Source organism: Dermochelys coriacea, chromosome 7 (genome assembly GCF_009764565.3).
Source record: "Dermochelys coriacea isolate rDerCor1 chromosome 7, rDerCor1.pri.v4, whole genome shotgun sequence".
NCBI lineage: Eukaryota > Metazoa > Chordata > Testudines > Dermochelyidae > Dermochelys > Dermochelys coriacea.
This window is the reverse complement of record NC_050074.1, coordinates 13,976,679-13,999,917: the sequence shown is the minus strand read 5'-3', so window position 1 is coordinate 13,999,917 and position 23,239 is coordinate 13,976,679. Positions and strand designations below refer to the sequence as shown.

The 23,239-nt window shown below is 40.9% G+C and overlaps 1 protein-coding gene across 7 annotated transcripts in view; it reads right to left on the bottom strand.

Moving 5' to 3' along the window:
* Positions 1-22,918, bottom strand: part of CNTN4 (contactin 4) — a 657,694-nt gene extending 634,776 nt beyond the window's left edge. For 3 of the 7 annotated variants that reach the window (XM_038410561.2, XM_043518486.1, XM_043518487.1), the window contains exon 1: positions 22,609-22,831. The gene's annotated coding sequence lies outside the window, so the exon portion shown is untranslated. Of the gene's footprint in view, positions 1-5,723; positions 5,757-22,608 lie in introns of those variants that run through there. The other 4 variants (XM_038410564.2, XM_038410563.2, XM_038410565.2 and 1 more) reach the window with 4 other exon arrangements.
* Positions 22,919-23,239: the final 321 nt, after the last annotated feature.

The following is a 23,239-nucleotide window of genomic DNA, read 5'->3' as shown; positions in this document are numbered from 1 at the left end:
TTGTTGGAAAATGCTGATTCACAGTGACACTGAAATTCTTCTCAGAAAAGAGTCAGCTTTCATGAAGTTCTCAACTTGAAAACATTTTGAAATTAATTTTGAAATTGTCAAACTTTTTTTTGACATTTTCAAAAGAAAAAAATTCTGGTTTTCATGTTTCAAAATGTACACTAGTTCCAGTATTTTTTAAATGGTTGAATTGAAAGAAAATGTTTCAGCTGACCTGAACTAATTTTTATTTTTAAATTTTGGTTCATGAAAATTTGAGATTTTGACATTGTCCAGTTCAGAACAGGAAATTTCAAAGAAAAGAAAATGGTTTCCCATGCAGCTCTATTTTTTTAATCAAGAAAGACCAAATGGAGTAAAGGTCTAGAAAAGAATTTGTTATGTAATGAAGGAATATAGTATGTTTGAATCTAAGTGATAGAAACAAAACATGGGATGTAATGGCTACTATGGTTTGCTGTTGCCCATTTATTATGCAGAAGAGCTTGGAGATAAAATACAACTTGAATCACTAAGTAAAGTAAAAAAGAACGAAGAGGACTTGTGGCACCTTAAAGACTAACACATTTATTTGAACATAAGCTTTCATGGGCTAAAACCCACTTCATCAGATGCATGCAGTGGAAAATACAGTAGGAAGACACACACACACACAGACACACACCATGAAAAAAATGGATGTTGCCATACACACTATAATGAGAGTGATCAATGAAGGTGAGCTACTATCAGGAGGAGGAAAAAACCTTTTGTCATGGTAATCAGGATGGCCCATTTCCAACAGTTGACAAGAAGGTGAGAGTAACAGTAAGGGGGAAAATAAGCATGGGGAAATAGTTTTACTTTGTGTAATGACCCATCCACTCCCAGTCTTTATTAAAGCCTAAGTAATTGTATCCAGTTTGCAAATTAATTCCAATTCAGGAGTCTCTGGTTGGAGTCTGTTTTTGAAGTTTTTTTTGTTGAAGAATTGCAACTTTTAGGTCTGTAATTGAGTGACCGGGGAGATTGAAGTGTTCTCCAACTGGTTTTTGAATGTTTTAATTCTTGACGTCTGATTTCTGTCCATTTATTCTTTTACGTAGAAACTGTCTGGTTTGGCCAATGTACATGACAGGGGCATTGCTGGCACAGAAACAAATGAAGTCAACAGAATGCCACAGTTAACAAAAATCAAAAAGGCATTTACACCTATGTAACTGAGGAAAAGAATTTCCTCTTATGTCTCTTATCAAAATAAGATATTTTAAATACCTGTTCACAAATGAACTATGGGCCAAGAATTATTCATTGAAAAATTTCAAACAAACCCATTTGAAAAACTCCAATTTTTGCAAACAACTCAAAATAGAAAGAACAGAGTCGTATCAAATCAATGATTTGCCAAGTTCTAACAGTGAGATTCTCATATCATTGCATGACCTGCTGTCATAAATATAAAGGGAAGGGTAAACACCTTTAAATCCCCCCCGGTGAGAGGAAAAACCTTTTCACCTGTAAAGGGTTAAGAAGCTAAGACAACCTTGCTGGCACCTGACCAAAATGACCAATGAGGAGACAAGATACTTTCAAAGCTGGAGGGGGCGGGGGAAACAAAGGGTTCTCTCTGTCTGTGTTGTTTTTGCTGGGACCAAAGCAGGAATGCCGGTCAGAACTCCTGTAAACAGTCAGTGAGCAATCTAGTTAGATTCTGTTTTGTTTAAGTGGCTGATAAAATAAGTTGTGCTGAATGGAATGCATATTCCTGTTTTTGTGTCTTTTTGTAACTTAAGGTTTAGCCTAGAGGGATTCTCTGTGTTTTGAATCTGACTACCCTGTAAGGTATTTACCATCCTGATTTTACAGAGGTGATTCTTTTACTTTTTCTTTAATTAAAATTCTTCTTTTAAGAACCTGATTGCTTTTTCATTATTCTTAAGATCCAAGGATTTGGGTCTATGTTCGCCTATGCAAATTGGTGAGGATTTTTAATCAAGCCTTCCCCAGGAAAGGGGTGTAGGGCTTGGGAGGAGAGGCGTTTCCAAGTGGGCTCTTTCCCTGTTACATTTGTTAGACGCTTGGTAGTGGCAGCAATAAAGTCCAGGGACAAAAGGTAAAATAGTTTATACTTTGGGGAAGTTTTAACCTAAGCTGGTAAAAATAAGCTTAGTGTTTTTTTTCATGCAGGTCCCCACATTTGTACCCTAGAGTTCAGAGTGGGGAAAGAACCTTGACAGCTGCAAAGAATATATATCGGGAAATGTTTAGAGTATCGGCCAGGTTAGCGACAGTTGAAGGATGGATCAAACCTGATACCTGGAATACTAAATGATAAGGTTTGAAAATGAAGGGAAAGAGTGACAGTAGGTTTGGGGGGATGGAGGAAATTTAACAGAACAAGGTCATATATTCAATACATTCTTTCCCTTCATTAATCATTACCATAATGAAGAATGGGTTGATTCCAGTGTGAATGCATGTCTCAGTACCAAGAGATGGCACTAAGAAACTTCCATTTTACTGTTATGTCTGTTAATGATGTTGCTAACATCTGAAAGTATCTTAAGACCACCAGTAATGGTAACCATTAGGTAATACCAACTTGCAGTCACAATGCTCACCTTTGCTTTTGGTTTGACTTTGTCTTTTTTTTTTTTTTTTTAATTAATGTATGCCAATGGGTGCATGCTTCAAATCCGGTACTTCTACCCTGAATCTGATGGGAGATAAGGCTAGAGCTGTAAAAGCAGTAGAAAATATTTTATGACTTGATATAGCTTATGTTATCAATTCACTCCTACTTGTAAAACCAGAGAGTTATATAATATGCACTGTAACTATTTGAAAAGTTGTACAGTCCAAGCTCAGTTTCAACTTTGAATTAATTGTATATTTGTTTGCTTTAGAAGCAGGAATTTGCTGTCAGATTATTACACTCAGTGTGTAATCTGAGGCTATGTCGACACTACAGTTTAGGTTGGTATAAGTTAAGTCACTCAGGGATCTGAATAAGCCACGCCACAGCGATGTAAGTTATAGTGACCTAAGCGCCAACTGGACAGTGCTATGTCAGTGGGAGAGCTTCTCCCGCCAGTGCTCTCCCTGGGGGAGTGGGGGGGTGCAGAGCCTGGGACAAATCAGCCCCCGCCAGCTTGGGGCCCCTGCTCTGCATCAGTGGCTGGGCTGGAGGGATGGATGCTGCAGCATCCCCCGCGCCCCTAGTTCCTAGGCCTATGTCTTCTGGGACTGAGCATGCCAGCCAATTGCACCAGCCCATGGGCCCCCCCCCAAAGCACAGGATCCAGAGCGGTTGCCCCACCCAAGGGACAGCTCTGCTCCTGCCCACATAGCTACCACCGCTCATGGGGACTGGAGTAATAAAGTTGACAGGAGAGCTCTCTCCCATCAACGTAGACCGTCTTCACTAACAGCGCTACAGCTGCATCAGTGCAGCTGTAAGCACTGTAGTGTAGTTGTAGTCCAAGAGTCATAATGACAACTGGTCAGAAAAAGGGATTTTTTTTTTATTGCCAGAAACTGGGATTAGAAGACAGGGGATTGATCACTTGCTAACTGCCCTGTTCGGTTCATTCCCTCTGAAGCCCCTTGCACTGGTCGCTGTCGGAAGACAGGATACTGGACTAGATGGACCACTGGTCTAACCCAGTAGAGTTATTTTTATCTCCTTATTTTACTAGACAATCCAACATTTCAAAATGTGTTTTCTTTTCATTGTGCATGAGAAAGTCAGAAGTTTCCCATGGAATGGAAATTTTTTTTAAAAAAAATTGGAAACATTTTGATAAAGTCATTATAATATAAAGTATTTCTCTCTCTCTTTAAAATTTAATTATATAATATAATCGTAAAATATTTTAATATAAAAGCATAAACAAAATTATAAGGTCAAAACAAAATGTGTTCATCTTCTTGAAATGAAACATTTTGAGTAGAGCTAGAAAATTCCCTGATGAAATATTTTAGAAAATGCTGATTTAAAAAAAAATCAAAAAATGTTCCATAGAAATGGATTACCAGGGAATTATGAAATTGTTTTGACCTTATTGAAAGGTAACAATTCATTTTGATATAGATTCTGAACTATCAATAAGGATGATAGAAGGAATGTTTAAACAGTTTTAATCCTTTCCTCTACAGTTGTGTGTTGGAACACAAAGAGATTACTTCTTGTGATTTTTTTTTAAAAGGATGTTTTCCCCCCTTCCTCAGTCTTCATAAAACTCACGCATCCTTTTCAGTCCATACAAAACAGTCGCTATGATTAAATTCCATGTAGAGCTGTGTGGGATCTGGATTTTGTTTTGTGGGTAAATTATGTAATTTCAGAATTTATTCTGTTGCAGAATGGCTGAAAAACTTGGAATTTCCCATGCACAGAAATTAATAAATTATGGATATTTTGGGTTGAACATTTCAGTTTTGCTTCATTCTAATTTTAATTCTTCATTCTAATTCTAACAAAAAAAATGTTGTAGTATAACAATAAAAAAAAGACAGGCATTTTGAAATGGAAAATTGAAATGTGCCATTCAAAATAGTTGTAACATTTCAAGCTTATCAAAACCCTAATATTTCAATTTGTCTTCCAAAATGAATTTTTGTCAAAGGCAAAATGTTTTGATTTTGACAAATTGGCATTTTCTGACAGAAAAAAATATTAGATTGGAAATTATCCAACCAATTCTTCTTCCATATCTGTTACTCCTCTTCTTCCACTACATTTTCAAGCTTCTTATCTTTGTTTTATAGCCTCCCTCCTGTCTCTTTTTTCAAATGGTCCCTCCAGGCCCCTCTTCTTTGCCAGTGATGTGGACATGGGTATACTGTTTGTTCTTTTTACATCATGCTTACACAAAGAACATCTTAGCTGTGAGCTAGGAGTAAGTGGGGGGAAAACCACCAAACTAATTTTAAAATGGAGCTTGATATATTTGTGAACAGGATTATACGATACTGTTGTGTGTGATAGCAGGGGACTGAACTTGATGACCCAAGAGTTCCCTTCCAGGTTTATGTCTTATGTTCCTATGTCGTCCACAAGACCACAAAACAAGCCATTGTATTAATCAAGACATGGCCTTATATCATTGACTCCTCCTCTTATATATTATATCCCTATCTGTCCACCCTTTGACTCTTTTTGGACTATATGGTCTGTGGGACAGTGACCATCTTCTTACATTTTCTGTACAGTGCCGAATGCATTGGTGAGTATACTGGAAACCATGATAAAGTTCATAGAAAGCCTGCATAAGTGGTGCCAATCATTTATTACACATTGTTTACATAACTAATACACAAAATATACTTTGCAGTAATAGAGACCTTGGGAGACTTGTGCAAATCCCTGAGAAGGAAAATTTGCCAAGCTTTTCTCTCCCCAAGTTTAAATTATATGATTTCAGCCACCACGTTTTTCCTCCCCTTGAAAATGAACCCAAAAACTCAAAGAAAAGAAACTGGCAGAAACAGGTGTTTTCTATATGACTAAAGAAATCTGTACACAAAGGCTTGCCACCTTATATAAAGTTACCCCAACAATTCACAATGCTAGATTAATTTTCACTAAAGAACAAAACAAGTGTATTTATCTACAAAGAGATAGATTTAAAATTAGTCCAAGTAATGAGCCATTAAATCAGAAATGGTTACGGGAAAAAAAGATAAACACTTTCTAAACTTAAACTAGACTTGGTTCAAAGTGAAGTACTTACCACATGTTTTCAGTACATTACTAACCAAACTTTCAGACAGGATCTGTTCCCAAAGTGCAATGGCTAGGATTTGTATGTGTGTGTGTGTGTGTGTGTGTGTGTGTGTGTGTGTGTGTGTGTTTTGTTTTCTTAGGTGAAAAGAAAGAGATGGATAGGAGGAGATAACTTGGGTTTTTCTTGTCACTTATTTTTATATGTTAGCCACCCTTTACAAGCATTTTCCTGAGCAGGACCTCTAGCTGAAGTTCTTTCCGGTTGAGGGCAAGGAGACATGGAGTCCAGTAGAGGAAGGAGGCTTCATGCTGTTTCTTTTCACCTGTGTATAATGAAATGCAGATTTTCTTTGTCTTGCTGTCTGAAGAGTCTTTTTAAAGCTTATAACTAAATTGAAGTTAATACACATCCCTTTGTTTAAAATAGGTCTGCTTGACAGAGGACACTTTATAACTTCGATACATAAATTTTACCACAGTATTATTGACCAGCAAGTTATTAGTTTTCAAATGATACCTTACAAAGCATATTTTGTTCAAATCTTATTACAATAGCGTGTAGGATTTGAATACAGGGGTACATTCTGTTACAATATGGAAAGTGTTTAGCTTTAACTGTAATCATAGACTTATGGTTCACTTTAAGTGACTTTAAAAATACAGGTTTCAGAGTAGCAGCCATGTTAGTCTGTATTCACAAAAAGAAAAAGGGAGTCTCTAAGGTGCCACAAGTACTAAAAAATTTATTTGAGCATTAGCTTTCGTGAACTACAGCTCACTGCATCGGATGCAAAAGGTTTATGCAAAACCTTAAGTAGTTTGCAGATTTATACCACTGTAATGTAAGAGTTTGTGATGTTAGTGTCTAGTTATTATAGTATATTAGGTTTTCCTATGGTGTTTATTCCTCCTCATGTGTATGTAATTTAAGTCCACTTTTGAAAAATAAAATACATTTTGAAACCCAAGTATTTGATTAGGTACTCAATTCTTAAATTCTGAAGTTTTAATTTAGTCTTTCAAATATAGGAAGATTAATTAATTTTAAAAGACTTAAAAGATTAGAGATGGAATATGTAGGATAGACTAATGGCTAAAATTGAAAATTTGAGGAATAGACTAACTGAAGTTGTGTCCAAAGCAAAAAATAAAATAAAATAAATAAAATTAAAAAAATGCAAAGACACTAAAACTTTGCAACTCAAGACCATTTCTTATTTTAATTAGGCAGGATATAGATTTATAATGCTATCCATGGCCGATATAAAAAGTTATTAGGTGCCTTTCTGACCATTTTGAAAGGTTAAGTCAGGGGCGGCCAAACTGTGGCTCTTCAGAAGTTAATATGTGTATATTGTATAGGCACCGACTCCGGTGCTGGAACTTTCACCACCAACTTTCCAATGTGCTGGGGGATGCTCACTGCTCAACCCCTGGTTCTGCCACAGGCCCTGCCCCAACTCCACCCCTTCCCGCTCCCTCCCTTGAGCCTGCAGTGCCCTTGCTCTCCCCCCCATGAAACATCCACGCCATGAAACAGCTGATTGGGAGGGGAGGGAGTGGAAGGCACCGATTGGCAGGGCTGCCATTACGTGAGAGGCACTGAGAGCGGGGTGGGGGAGCTGATGAGGGACTGCTGACGTATTACTGTGGCTCTTTGGCAATGTACATTGGTAAACTCTGACTTCTTCTCAGGCTCAGGTTGGAGACAGATAATACAGACACAAGCCATTTCTTGATCACTTCAGAACTATGAACTTCCATCTTTTAACATAATAAATGACCTAGTCTAATTTTGATAGTCTTTTTTAGAGAGTCACTTTTGGACTAAGACAGTGTCTGCCATTTCAGACTGAGGGCAAATTGTAACAGCTTAACTATTTTATAAATCCTTGAAGGTGTGGGGTTTTGTTTTTTGATTTTGGGGACTGGGGGGTTGGTGGGAAGACCAATACAACCTTAAGTAGTTTGCATATATTTTTATCACTGTAATGCAAGGACCTAACATCTTATGACTGTTACAGACAAAAGATGGATAATCCAGGAATAGAAGTACCATTTTGAAATGTGACCCTGAAGTTGACAGATTGATTTTATAGACATAGAAAAGTGTTTTTTCTGTACTATCTGAACTCAGTTTAAGTTTGATCTATGAGATTATTTTCATTCCTCCTCTTTGGATAATTGCAACAATGATGTCTTACTTCTCCCTGCCCTGATCTCATTTTGTCTTGCACTGCAACTTTGCTTAGAAAGTTGTTTGGCAGCAGCATTTCAGAAATATGAATCAAATTTTGCTGAATGAAATGAAATTAACTATCCAGGAAAATAGTCTACTTTTCTAGTGGTAGCAATTCCATATTTCATGCAATAGTACTGAAATACACTAATAAATAATATTAAATGGTTTTTATTCTCTACTGATAGCAAACAAACAGGCTATCAGAACTAGCCGTCCTTTCTCCGACTACTGTGAAAATTGTCTGGGGATGTTGTTGGTCCACAAAACAGCCAGAAAACTATGTGTTCACAACAAAAATTCTAGTGGAGCCACCAAGAACTTCCCTGAACTTGGAGAGAAATAGAAGGACCTGGCCAAGCATTTGGTCCTCAGTACATTTTGGATTCTGAATACACTCAGGGGGTTTCTACACAGCAACTAGACACCCAGGGCTGGCCCCTACCAGCTGACTCAGGATTGCAGGGCTTCGGCTCCGGGACTGTTTAATTGCAGTGTAGACTTCCAGGCTTGGGCTAGAGCCCAGGCTCTAGGACTCTGTGAGGTGGGAGGGTTTTGGTTTGTAGCGTAGACGTACCCTCAGATTCCACATTAGAAATGCAGTTGAACAGGATTTGAAGGAGTTTCCCTCTTTTTATGTTTTAAATGTACAGAATATAGTTTTAAATTATAGTTGAGCAATATCATATTGGTGTGTTCCCCCGCCCCAATGGACACACAATAATAGCCTCATCTTGTAAGATGGCATGAGTTCCCAATCCAGTAAAGTACTTAACATCAATGGACGACTCACATGCTTAAAGTTAAGCAGATATTTTAAGTGCTTTGTTGTTTTGGGGTTCATGAGCATTTGCTGATATTCTTTAGCACAGGGGTTCTCAAACTGGGGGTCAGGACCCCTCAGGGGGTTGTGAGGTTATTATATGTGGGGTCATGAGCTGTCAGCCTCTACCCCAAACCCCACTTTGCCTCCAGCATTTATAATGGTGTTAATTAAAAAGTGGTTTTAATTTATAAAAGTGGGGTGGGGGAGTCACACTCAGAGGCTTGCTATGTGAAAGGGGTCACCAGTACAAAAGTTTGGGAACCACTGCTTTAGCTTATGTAAGGGAAGAGGATGTCTCTGCCACACAAACCCCTCTTCCCTGTGGAAGCCCATCAGAAGAGCTCAATAAGGGTGAATCTGTGCTGTGTGAGGGAGTGGGCTTGGGCTGAGATGAGACTATCACCATCATTCTCCCCTCCCGATGTAGTGCATCCATCGTAGATCCAATGTAGATTTCTAAGACTACATTAATGCTGCTTGAAGTAGCAATCCCCTCTTTGGCATTGAGACTCTCATGGAGAGGTTTTCAGCAGGAGTCTCCCCCAAGAGCTATGATGCCAGATGGCAAGCATCCAAGGTTCAATTCTCTGTGGGACTGGGGCTTCCCTTCCAACCAGATCTCTTCATACTCCATTTAAAAGTAGTGGCAGAGCTATCAGAACAATAAAAGGATTTAGCAGAAGGAGGAGACAGGTGTCAGTGATGGCCGAACAACTGAATGTAGGGATTTTCTCAGTCCACTGACCAATCCCCAATCACTCCTTTGCATTCCTCCCCCTGCCTCTTGCTCTTCCCATGTTCATCATCCCTTCTCCATCTCCTTCTCCTGGAGCACTATCAGGAGGGTCTCTAGTTTTCTTTTCACATACCCTCCATGCTCCTTTACTTCTCTCATTGCAGACAGCTCTACAGGGAACCAGAGGCCTCAGAGACTTGCTTATTCTGGCAAGTGTTTACAAAAGGAGGATATCTAAATATAATAATTATAAATCTACTCCAAGTACTCTGTTTACACTATTCCAGATTCCCCTGAGGTGTGCAATTCAGCTACATGGTAACCTCTTATGTTGGACTGAACAAATCAGAGTATATATTCCTTAACTATCAGCAGCTGGTTTTGGCACACACTGTCAGTTTCTGCCTCACATGGTATAGTCAGACTTTATACTTTTATATACTAGCAAAATACAGATTGACCTTGAAACTCACTTTTCAAAGGGAAGCACTGCGAATTAAAAAAGGTGGGGGAGGGACATAACATTAAGCCAGAGGATCAAAGAGGCCAAAGCCACTTATTCTATATCAAGTCAATTTACAAAATGGTATAGTTGCTAACATTATGTATCAGTGTGATTCTGATTAGATCACAAATTAGGGTACAAGTTTTACATATGAAATCATGCATAAAGACCTAGGATTTCGGACTTTTAGAAGGTATTGTGCTTTTTAACTGAACAGTATATTACCTCTTTTTCTTGCATTTCATGAGCACACACAAGATCTATGGACCTGTGAAGTTGCTGTAAAAGCTGGTTGTATGATTTTTAGCATCTTTCCAGGATGAATTTATGGTATCTTCCTTGATTTTCACGCACATTAGAGAAAGAGGGCCAAGTTCCCAAGAGCAGAAAGAGATGCATATCTGAAGCCAGCTGGTATAGCTTACTAGAACAGGTGGAGCTGGCCAGGAATGGGCAGAACCACAGCATTTTGGAGATGCATTGACCGTGCACACTGTAAGAAGAGCTTTAACTGGCTGATCTCTCATGGTGCCTCAGCCAGAGTTTAAAGATGCTTCTCTCTATCCCACATTGACTTGCCCTTCCACCAGTGAGAATGCTTTCTTGGACATAGCTGCATCTGTGGATGGAAGGTGCTACAAGTTTCACTGCTGCATCTCAGAGGGTGAATCAAGCTTCTTACTAAGTATGTAGATAATTATATGCCTAATTCCGTGGAATATGAAATTTCTCCTGTGTGGTGCTGAACTCCTATTGAAGTTACTGGAGGTGCTGAGTATGTCATAGGATTGGGACCTATATATCTACCTTGAAGAAAATTTTAAAGTCACATGGTATAGTTTAAACAGCAATCCTCTTTTTAAAAAGGTCAGTGAACACATACCTTCACACACAAAGCTACAGCATCAACTTTTGATCAGAGATGATTAAACTCCACTTTTAAAAGTCATATATAGCAAGATGCCTTTAAAATATTAAAAATACATAGCTCAAAAGTTGCCATAATCACCTGTAGAGCCACATTTGCAACATATGCCACATTCTCCTATTTTGTAAGTATAGGGCAGGAAAACCCTGCGCTTAATACAGCTTGTTAAGTATTTTCAGTCTTTAGTACAAATACCACATGGCTCCAAGCTCCCTTTTAGATGGAAAAAAAATGAAACTTGGGATCCATTAATTCACTGCATGAGTTATAGTTCCCTTCAGCACCTTTTGTTCACTGTCAGAGTTCTGCAACAACGATGAATGCAGCTACATTTAGCCCAAACTCTAGAAATTTATATACTAAATCATTAAATGGCTAACTATAAACCTAGCAAATGATTTCCTACATAGCCTAGAAGTTTTACTACATATGCCGCAGAAGAGTCTAGTGATAGCATCCCACTAATGAAAAGTTGAACTGTGTGTGATGATGCACCATGATTACCTTTTTCTGGGAGAAATCAGAGCGTTCGCAATCAGGCAGTGATATCAGAGACCCGGCGAGGGGAAAGAGGGAGGTATCGTGGATGAACATGGCTAATTAAGTCAGCTGTGGAGCTGGATACCTTTTCCTGCTTCAACAGTACACGTGTATATGATTAGCTATTTATACTATGCACCCCACAAGAAAGGCTGCATCAAAAGGATGAAACAGAAAAAACCATTCAAAATTGAAAACAACAAGTTATGGTCAAGTTTGCTGTTCTGTTTTGAAGAACGGGGGAAAAAAAAAGGAGAGAGTTAGAGAGAAGTCTTTGCAGCCCCTTGCTTTATCTTACTGACCTTCCAGCCAGTACTGAGGGAGGGGAAGAGGCTCTGAAGCCTCCACCACAAACTGCCCAATAGACCTTGCACATATGTGTTGTTCTAGTCCATAGACCTTTCTCCCAGTATATTGAGGGAGATTCATGTCTTGGACACTGGGTGCCACTTTAACTCCTGTGGAGAGCTGTTGTGACCTGCCTCCTGTGAATTGAGCAGTGTATTCCCATGCCCACGTTGATTTCTGAAATACCTGGCTGGCCCTTACATACACTACAGGTGTATTTGTGAGGAGGAGATGCCACTACAACTAGTTAGCTAGTGAGTAAGGTAGGTTTCAGACCTTGGGTATTAGCACTATGCTCTATCCAGGACTCAGTACTAAGCATTTCAGCACAAGATCTATGGACAAGATCCCTGTGTAGGAATGTGCACTCATAACAAGCACCCAGCTTGCTATCACTATTTCATATGGGTTCCAACATTTGGTCTAGAAAACACAAGTTCTGGGAACTGTTAGCAGTTCATTCATGTTCTAGCAAGACTGCTAGGGTGACCTTGACAGCAGGCCTGCTCAACTTCCAGCCTTCCGGCTCCATCTGACTCATTGAGCCTTCCATTTTTGTTTGTTTGTTTGTTTTATTTTGCCAGCTACGAGAGTGGGCTGGGCTAGTATCCAATACTTCCTCTTTGCCTGCTCCGAGTTCTCCCCCATTTCCCTCTCAATGAAAGCCAAAAGAAGTTACGGAGGAGCAAACAGCCAGCAAAGGCAGGGGCAGTGTGAGGAAATTAAGGCCATCAGTCATATCACTACAGAAGCTTCTGCTGTTGGGAAGACTAGCTCAACACCCAGGAGGTCAAGAGTAACGGAGGATAATGGTGAGGGGCAACCAGGGGCAGAGAACTGAAGGGTAATGAAGGAGAGTGGATTTGTGGGTTGACAGAGAATTGATAGGGAAATTGATAGAATGTGAACAAGGGAAAGGATGTGCGTGTGTGTAGCTGATAGATATTGGGGAAAGTTAAGGATTCTGGTGGAGGAGTTGGGTAGTGACATACACCGTTACGGATTAAATGCAAATTTGCAGACAGTTTGTATGTCTATGCAAATTAGCCATGAGCTTTTGACTGAGCCCATGCAGACAAGTCTGCTTCCAAGGCATCAAGAATATGGGGGAAACAGTCAGCCAGGGTGTAGGACAAGCTGAATTGTCTGTGTTATTTGCTGGTCAACAGGATGATGCTGTTTGTTTTACATGGTATTACTTTCCCCTCAGGTCCTTTTTCTCAAAAAGTGTTTCTCCACGTAGCACCTTGCCCTAAAGAGAAACTTGTGTGTGTATCCAGTGGCTCATGGATTCCTTGGAGCACTGAGCATGCTATATTAGATGCTAAATTTGGTATCCAAGTCTAGGCACTGCCCACTATGTGCACAATCCCACGAAAGCTGGAGGATTTGTAAAATAACCACACTAATGATGGCCTCAAATCAGTTGCCAATGCCTAGATGATGCCATAATTATGCAGTGGCTGCCACCATCTAGTGGAATAGGGGTAACTGTGTGTGTGCAAACAGAGATTATATGCAAAAGTAACTGCCCACTGAATCGGACACGTTTTGAAAATGAAGGTAGTGACATGATTCAAGGAAAAAAAAACCTGACAAGCTGCTTCCAGTTAATTGCAAACACTGAACAATATTGCAAAGGTTCTTTTGGATTAAAAACATATTTATATAATGATTTGGAAGAAATGGTCACTCAAATATGCTCAGAATAATGAAAAATATTGTAATTCAAAATCATTTACATGCACAAATTACCAATCTGCTGTATCTACAAAAATCCTATTGACGTGCATATATCAAGGGCTGGTTTGAAATCCTCTTTCATATGTGCCAAGAGTTGATGCTATTTGAAATATTTTTTCCTCCTGCAGTGCATGATGATTTCTACTTCTAGCCATACATGCACAGCAGAGGGCATTAGATATCTCCTAGCTGAACAATACAAGTACAATTAAATAGGAGAAGTCATTCACAAGACTAAAACCATCTTAGGCAAGTGTTCTGCTCTGATGCTAAACAAGCAACTCTTTTATAAACTAGGAGGTCTGTGTTGTTCAGGAGTTCATTTCAAAAAGACTGGAATAAAGCACTTTCATCCCCATTCACCAGAACAGTCTAGTCGTGATAAAACATCATTATTTGATGACAGGGGTTCAGTGGTGGTCTCACTCCAGCGTCGAGTGGACAAGTTCCCATCCTAGCAAAATTTATATGCTTGATTGTCCCACAAAAAAGCCAAGGTTTTAAGAGGCTTGACAACTGAAATAACTTCTTAACCCTACTGATATTCACTCCAGGACAGCGATGAAGCAACATGGCTTTTCCCAAAGACTCTGTTATGCCTTTCCTGTGGCTAGATAGAAGATTTCATTTCAGAGATATTAGACTGTCACTTTTCATGAGGAGTAAATTCACCTTAAAAATAATAGAAATTTAAGACGCCACATCTTGCCCTGATTTACAGTATTATGTCCAGAGAAGTTGTAACTAAATGGAGTGGGAGTGCATTAGGTTTAAATCAGCTCAGAATTTGGCCTAAGTATTTAATCACATTAATCAAATGCAGAGATACATTGCAGACAATAACCCTCTTGGCATCATTTGCAAGTTTTGTTGACTCACTGAGAGCAGCGAGTCATCATCTAACCTGGGTATAATGGAGGTGGGAGGGAGTATCTGGAGAATGAAGATCAAGGCAATGGGCTGAGCACATTTGAAGAGCAACAGCTAAACACAGCTTGAACTGAACTTTATCATACTGTTGATTATTAATAAAAGCCAAACTCAAGGAGGAGAGTTTGGACTCTAAAGCGAGGGCTGCACTCGCAGAGCAGGTTGGTCAAACTTTTTTTTCAAGCTATAGATAATAAAAGACAAAGGCTGGAGAACAGAACAATGAACTAACTATATCATGAAAAAAATGCATGCAACATACACTCAGAAACTCTGTGGACTTTCACAGATAGCTATTTAAGTCTTTACACCCATATATTACTAGAAGCATATATATGGAAATGTGAATAACTGTCTAGTTTTGATGTTATTTGTAAGTATTGGCAATAATACCCTGTGATCACCTTCATAAGTAGTGTTTAATAAGATGGATATTAAAGTTTGGTTTAAAAAATCCTTGTATATTACTGCCACTCAGTACATGAAGGTTTAATTACCATTTGTAATGCAAATTTTTTTGATTAGAAACAAAATAAACTTTACTGTTTGCTCATTATCTTAGTTCTCTAATTTAAGACAAAAATTACTTGTTAAGCCTTATTCATATCAGGTTTAAATGGGAAATATATAATTCCAGTTAAATATTTTATATAAATAAATGCCATGGCATATATTGTCTCAAGCCTACAATTACCTTGTACTGTATATGATTTAGGGGCGGTGTCATCAAATCTCTCACCTCCCTAGTGCCTGGATGAGGCTCCAGGATCCCATGAGGTGGGGAAGAGGATCCAGCCCAAGCCTGAGTATCTAAACTGCAAACTTTACAGTTCCACAGACTGAGCCCCAGATTCAGCTGATATAAACCAGCTGTGGGCATTTAATTGCAGTGTAGACATACTCTGTGGTTTCTCACAGTTTCTCTTGGGACTAACTCAGGAGGTGTCACCTACAAGCCAGTCTCCATTTCTCTCTTCAGTGGATGGACTGTACTACTAGCAGTTTTGTGCCTTGCCTTAAAGCAGTCAGTAGCTCTCGCCTTTGAATAGAAGTTCCTCTCAGCCATCTCCCTGGAGCTGGGAGTATGCCTCTCAGTCCTCTTGCCTTCGGTTAATCAGTTGCAAGGCCTAGTGCCAGCTCCCCTCCACTGAATGCCCTGCCTAATTAGCCTTCCACTCTGGAGGGTACAGCAAGCCAGCCTTCTGTTGTCACATCACCCTTCTGTGGGGGAGGAGGCAGCCTTTATATGGCTCCTCTTCTCCCCCCAACCTCTTCCCAGGTGGTTGGGTTAGAAGGGAGCCTTTCCCTTTCCTGCATGCTCTGCAGGATTTAAGTCCCTTTAAGGCACAGTAGCCCAATTCCTTCTCTAAGCACCATTCATTCCCAGGACTCAGTCTCTACATGGCTCTTTTGGACACTTCTCAAGCCTTAAAGGTTCAAGTCAGGTGGTGGAGTGGGCTGACCACTAGAAGCTACTGCCCTCTATGGTGGACTACCCTATCACAGATGAGCAAATGAGCTTTGAGTTACTAATAAAGTAGAATTGGCCTAAACCTTCTAGACCAGCCATCAAACTCAAATGAAGGTTTGAATCAATTTTTATAAGAACACCTCTTCTCCAGCATAACATCTATTCTGCCCATCAGAAGCCTTGCTAGCTTGACTTGGCCCCTTGTAGAATCACATAGGACAATCTCTACTTTCCTAGGTACTGTCCTCAAATCTTGGGTGCTCTGGCTTCAATCATATGATACATTCTAGAACTCCTGGAGTAGAATGTGGAAAAAGGCCAATTCTCTGAGGTGGGCAGGGGGTCAGGTCAGAAGGGGAACAGATCTGGTTAGTGAGAGGAAGGGGAAAGGGTGAATAGGGAAAAACATGGTACAGTGTAGTAGTGTATTAAGTAATAGTCATCTTTTGGTCCTTAATATACACCTGTTTGATGTGGATTCGTAATGTATCATTCTATTTATTGAGCTCTACTACATAAGGTTCATTTCAACTGAGTGTATTCATGGTAACTATGAAGTCATTACTGAAGAGTGTTTATGGTTCTAAACTCTTGTGTTAACCTTTAATTAAACTAAAAATTACATTTGAATGGATTATCGCTGAATATTTGCTTTGCTTGCTTGTTAAATATCACTGTTTGTTTTTGACAATATAAATATGGAGATATAGAATCCACTGTATTCATTAAAAAAAAGAATGAAACAAAACTGTGTTTTACCCCCAAACTTGTGCCCTTAATGAAATTTTATCTAGTACTAGTCTCAGCTTGTGGCTCACTGGGACTTTATGGAAGAATTAACAGAACAATGAATTTTGTAAGACCAAGTTCTTACCGCTTCAAGCTATTTAATGCAATCATTTGCTTTACCTTTGAGACATTGATCTTAAAAAGATTAGGTATTCAAGAAAATAGGCCATAATTGGCTAATTTATTCTTAGCTATTTTTCTTTAAATGGAGTAGCAATGTGATGATCTTATGCTACTTAAATTCTTCAAGTAGTTATACCTACACTGTGATGTTGGGGGGGGGGGGGAGGGGAAGGGAGGGGAGGGATGTTAGGCTCCTTACAAAATCCCCATCTATATTATTAGGGCCAGAGCCTTCTCATTTTGGCCATGTAGGTAGTACACTACTTATCCATCATGCACCTAATTATGAAATCATTAGATTAAATGTTTAACAGGTTTAGAATCGGTTGATAACAAAGGCCACCCTTTCAGTAATGTGACTCAACAATTCTAAAATCCCTGCCTTTATTTTGTTGGTATCAGATTAAAATAGGTTTTTGTTCTTCAGTTTAAGATTAAAAAAATAGTGCTTAGATCAAGGGAGTAGCAAAGAACAAAATTACTTCCTCAGTATAGCATAGACAGTCTTGCAACCATTGCCTCATGGTGTGAAATATTGTTGCCCAGGTTCTGCAAGGAAACATGAAACTTGTATATCCTAACATTGGCATCTGAGGTTTTTATATCCTTGTAAACAAGGTTTGCTACTCACCACAGATGCACCTCCTTGTGGTGCATCTGGGGATTAGCTTGCCAAAGGTTGGACGCCTCTTCCAGCAGTCACTCAGCCTGTTATCTCAATCTCGCCCTCCAGGACTCTCTGTGACTTGACCCTCTGGCCAGCTCCCTCCAGTCCCCATATTCTGGGGTCTGCAAATACCTCTCTGAACAAGCTGTCCCTCTACCATTCCAGGTAGTCTTCTCTCCTACATCTGAGCTTCCTCCACTCCCTGTAGCTTCTTGCCAGACCCTGTAATCACCAACAAACCTCTCTCTCCTCTCAGGGAGTGGCTGCAGACTACTCTCCCCAGCAACTCCCCTTCTGTTCTCAGCTTCTTAGCTTTATTGAAGCCCCACCTGCTCCTGCCAGCTTAGCTTCATCCTTAATTAAGCATTACTGAGCCCTGGCTTCCCTCCAGGTGCAGCCTATGCTGTTAATTGGCCCATCTAGCCTACCTTAACCTTTTCAAGACAGGTGTGGGATGAACAACTTATCACAATCCCCAATTATTTTTTTTTAGAGGGTGCAGGGGGTGTATTATTAAGGGAATGGAAAGTGATTATATACTGCCATGTAACTCATTAGATCTGTTAGGAGTCATGATTAGGTATTTATCTAATGAATAATCAAAAGAATGAATCACTAACATCACAACATTCATATTTATGTTTATATCTGAGTAACTATGGTAACAGATGATAAGAATGTGTACAACTCATATTTTGGCTGGTTTAGAGTTTTAAAGCTGACATCTGTGTATTTCCCATGATTCATGTTACTTTTCTGTGTTTGTGATTACCTTTGCACCAGAGCTGGACACCACTCAGGCAGCAACAAACAGTATACAATTCCTGTGTTTGAAGGAAAATTCCCATCTGGTTCCTCATACACTTCTCAAAATTACCGCCACCCTAGTGTATAGCTGTAAGTAGCAGATCACAGCTAACATGAAAATTAGTTATAAACAATATTTAAAGGGACACTATCAGGTCAATAGAGGTATGGTAAAAAAAGCCAGACTTTACAAAATCCATAATCATCAGAAACAGGACTGTAATTATTCTTAATTTCAATTAGTTTTACTTGTTCTTGCCTCAGCACAGGGGGCTGATCTAGATCACCTCCTAAGATTCCTTCCAGCCCTACATTTCCTTGATTCTATTATTCTAATTAAAATATTTTATTTTTAAAGAAATAATATTCTCCAGCAATGTCTGAAACCCAAACTTTGCAGCATGATGCTAGTGTAGGGATATGCCTATATGTACTTACATTGAGATATATCTCAATAGATGCTCCTACATGGCACAGATAGTTCCCCCCTCCCCCATATAGCTAGTAGATGTGAACTCCAGCAGGGTGGGGGCATAGTCTTGACTTCAACTAGTTACACTGAGGTGAAAACTACCTGTGCCATGTCTTCCACTAGGAGTTTACATCAAGATCAAGATAGCTAAATGGACCCAGAACATGAACGCAGCTACAATAGCATGTGAAACTGATGCAGCTGAAAATAATGAAAAAAACATTAACAGCATTATGTTTATGATAGAAACAAGGTTTTTTTTTTAATACCACAGGTGTTATTAATAACACAGATAAGGAAATCTGTCTGCTTTTTAAAAAATAAAATATAGGAATTTTAACCCAACAGTGTCATAAGTATAAAAAAAAGACTGAAAAGTAATCCTGAAGATCAACAGCAAACATTTGTATCCATCTAGGAGACTTAGGTTCAGGAACTAATAGAGGTTCTTGCTTCCAGGTGACTGAGAGGCGTATGTGTCATGGAGGTCACTCACTCACTCTGCGAGTTGTTTGAACTCAGCAACACCACTTTTCTTGTGGCTTGCAGTGCTATTATTTCTGACTCCAGCACAAGTGATTCTCAGCTGACAGTAAAACATCAGCATTCAGAAAACCAACAATAGAGGGACTACAAATATAAATAAGCCAGTCACAACAAAGGATGATGGAAATTTCAAAGACTACCCATCGTAAAGAGTGCTGTCCTGAGTTATTACTAAAAGATACGAGTCGAACACCCTTCCTTCAATTCATGGGAAAGAGGACTAGAGGCCACCAGTTGTAACTGGTATCACATCACAACATATCTAGGCACCGAATGGCTGCACACAATTCCAGTAGAGAATTCCAAATATCAATAGCACATGACTGGATATTTCATGCAAGTTCATGGTTAAAGGAACTCAGTGTCATTTTACCATTAAATTTCCCTATGCTAAAGCAAAGCTCCCTGGACTTCCTCTAGTTAAGGGAAAGCTCTTTCACCGCTACAATTCACATCTAAACGGATACATTCAGCGATCCAAGAAAAGCTTAAACATCAGGAAAATGAAAGAGGCTAGAACAGAGCTCTGAAGTTAAACTGCAAGAGATTTCCAAATTCTTCACTTCTAATCATCCCAGCTTGTCTGAATACATTCAAATCAAACTGTTCTTCAAGAAATCTAGGCATTTTGTATATGATTTCACTATGCAATACTTAAGCATGATCTTCAAACAACCTAAGCACACGCACAATTATTTACAAATTCCCACAAATTTAGAATTCATCTTGCCAACAGTTCACTTAGGACCTCATCCAAAACCTATTGAAGTCAATGGAAGTCTTTCCCATTGACTTCAGTGGTGTTTGGATCGTGCCCTTAGTTTGCTTTTGGTGTGCACACAGTAGCTGTGAAGATGAAACCAATATACTAGTGCATTCGCTACTGAAAGCCTAAAAGGAATCGGGAGTTTTGGGGAAATTAGCTGCCTACATACCTTTAAATGAGGAAGTACAGAAGTGGGGGGTTATCCACATAAAATAAGTAGTTATGGTAGACACTTAAGGGGTGAGGGACTTTAAGGAATTATTTAGAAGCTATTTAGGCAGATTCAGTAACTGCCAAATGCAAAGTAAGGACACAAAAGCTCTGATGAGCCCAGAAAGACGACAAAAAGTTGCCTGCAGAGGGAAGTAGCAGAAGCACCAGGAATTTTTCTCCCCTGCACCCCTCTTCCCCCTGAATCCACCACCAGATTTTACTGTTGAGTTAGACATCTAAACATAGAAAGATATGCTGGAAAGATTTACTGATAGCTAGAGAAATTAGTGGATTATTTCAGATGGCAAACTAGCCTTGTTAAACATGCTCTGATCTTATGCCCTGTGGCATCCCCAGTAGGGGAAACAGGTTTTGTTTGTTCTTTAAGAGAAAACCCCCAATAACTATTTAATAAAGGATTTCAAAAATAACGTGAGAGTGTTAATATGAAGCCTGCATCAACTTCTACTGCATACAATTCCAGTAATTTATCTGGTAGCATAAAGATCATGAACCAAATCAAGGACAGATATTTTTAAAATGAGCACAGAGCACACAAAAAAAAAAGATTAAGAGAAGAAATAATTTTATATGAATACTTGTGGCATCTAGCTCTTTAATATTTTACCCTCTTTTAGTCACTAAGAAAAAAAAACCCAATACATTGCCGCAGACAAAAGCCTCCCTTTATCTCTTCCTGCAGAAATCAGCTTTCACTTATTCTAAGTGAATACAATACAACACAATTAGTATGTAAGATACCAACTAATTCCACTTGTTATGCAAGCAACGTCGTTTAATTTGTAGGTTACAGAGCAAGTCACTCTTGTCTGGGATAAATAAAACAACATGCTGCATTATGTAGCTCATAACATCAGCTCTTGGAAAGCAAGAGCAGCCCAAACCCCTAAACAGCAAGAAACACTCGTTTGCAACGAGCAAAAGTTATGCATACGTTTCCACTAGACAGAGAAATAGCAGGTCCCTCCACCCCCTCGTACGCATCCTATTGCTCGGATAGCTGCCCTCTGTATCTAAACATCTCCTAAGGACACCGGCTTGATCGATCTTTGTCATGCATTTCGTTTCGCACTTGCGAAGAAGAGAGCCTGGCTTTCTGCGAAACATTAACTTGCCCCCGGCTCCTGTTCCTAAGCGGGTTTGCTCAGCGCTGCTGCGGCATGTCAGGGATCTAGCGCATCCTTCTTTTCTTTTCTTTTTTTCTTTTCTTGTTTTGTTGCTCCAAGGGAGATAAATTAACAGCGAAAAAAGAAGAGGCGTACTTGTGGCACCTTAGAGACTAACGAAGGGCTGTCCCACGCCCTGAAGCGTTGGGAAGAACTAAGGCAATTCCCTTCAGGGTTGATCATCCGAGCGTCTGTTTCGCCGCGACCCACCACGCTGCTCTGCTGTCTCTTATCACATTGATTGAGGGACAACGGGGACCTGCCGTCTTGGCTTTATTGCAAAGGTAGCCGCTACCTAGCAAAGTTGATCGGAAAATCTTGACTTCTCCAGGTAAGCCGTCCGCGCAGGATCGGGCTGGGGAGATGGATGATACACTAGACAACCGGGAAGGGGGCCCTTAGTCTAGTTCACAAGTCCCTTTGCAAACACACAACTTCAGAACCTGGCATGATTTTCCACTGAAAGCGTCCGATGAAGTGAGCTGTAGCTCAGGAAAGCTTATGCTCAAATAAATGCGTTAGTCTCGAAGGTGCCACAAGTCCGCCTGTTCTTTTGGCGGATACAGACTAACCCGGCCGCTACTCGGGAACCTCGCATGGCGTTGCCTCCCTGCCCTGAAACCGCAGGATCAAACCCTGGCAGGTCCCCTCGCTGCCCTCCCATGACAAACCTGTTCGGGGGCAAAAATAATAATTAAAAAAAAAGAAGAGTCTCCTAGCGGGGATAGAGGGAAATCGCCCTGAGTGTTAGCGTCCAGCACAGCTGCTCGGGGAGCGGGCTGCTGCGGGCACGACTACCCTCCACGGCTTGGCCTGGGGCCGTTTTCACCCGGGCGAGCCCCGGCCGGGCGCAAGGAAGCCGCGCGTCCCACAACAAACCAACTTATTCCCCGCTTGCAACGAGCGCGGGCTAGAGCCGCCTGGGGAAACCGGGCGCGCAGAGAGCCCCGCGTCTGCAGAGCGCGCCCGGCCCCGGGAGCGCCGACCCGCGCGCCGCTCCCTCGGCACGCGCCTGCCGGCCGGCCGCCTTTGCCCCCGCGCCCGTCCCGGGCTCACCTGCGCGCGGGCTCTGGCAGGCGGCGAGCCGCGCTCGGCTTCCCGGAGACGCCTCGCCTCTGTGCCGCGGAAGAGCCGAGCGTCCTCTGCCCGAGCGCTGCCTCCCCGGAGGTCTGTGGTTAAACCGAGCCGCCTTTGGCCGTAACATTGAACGTCAGAGATTTGGGAGCGCGGAGCAAACCCCACCCTCCCAAACCCGAGCCTGGGCAGGCCGCCCGCGGGGGGGGGGGGGGGATTAAAGAGCAGGCGTGTGCGCTCACTGCAAGCGGCTCCTCCATCAACCCCTTTCCTCCTCTTCCTCCACCCCAGTGCCTCGGGGGACGGTGCAAGGGCTCGTGGCGGGCATTCCTCCCTGGGCACGTTAACAGGCACCTGATGGGAGGGAGGCGCATTTGCTCGGCTCCCTCGCCCTTTCTGGCCCTGTTTCCATTACAGCTGCTTGCAGGGGTTTACAACTTTGTGGCAGAAGGAGGCATTCCGCTCTCTGCTTGCAGAGGAAAGGGGTTTCAAGGCTTCCCTGGTCACGATTGACGCCACAGTAGCGTCTGAGGGCGCAAGCCAGCTCCGGACCCGGGGCTGCCCCAAAGAGCTTACCGTCTAAACACGGCAGACAAAGGGGACTAGAGAGGGG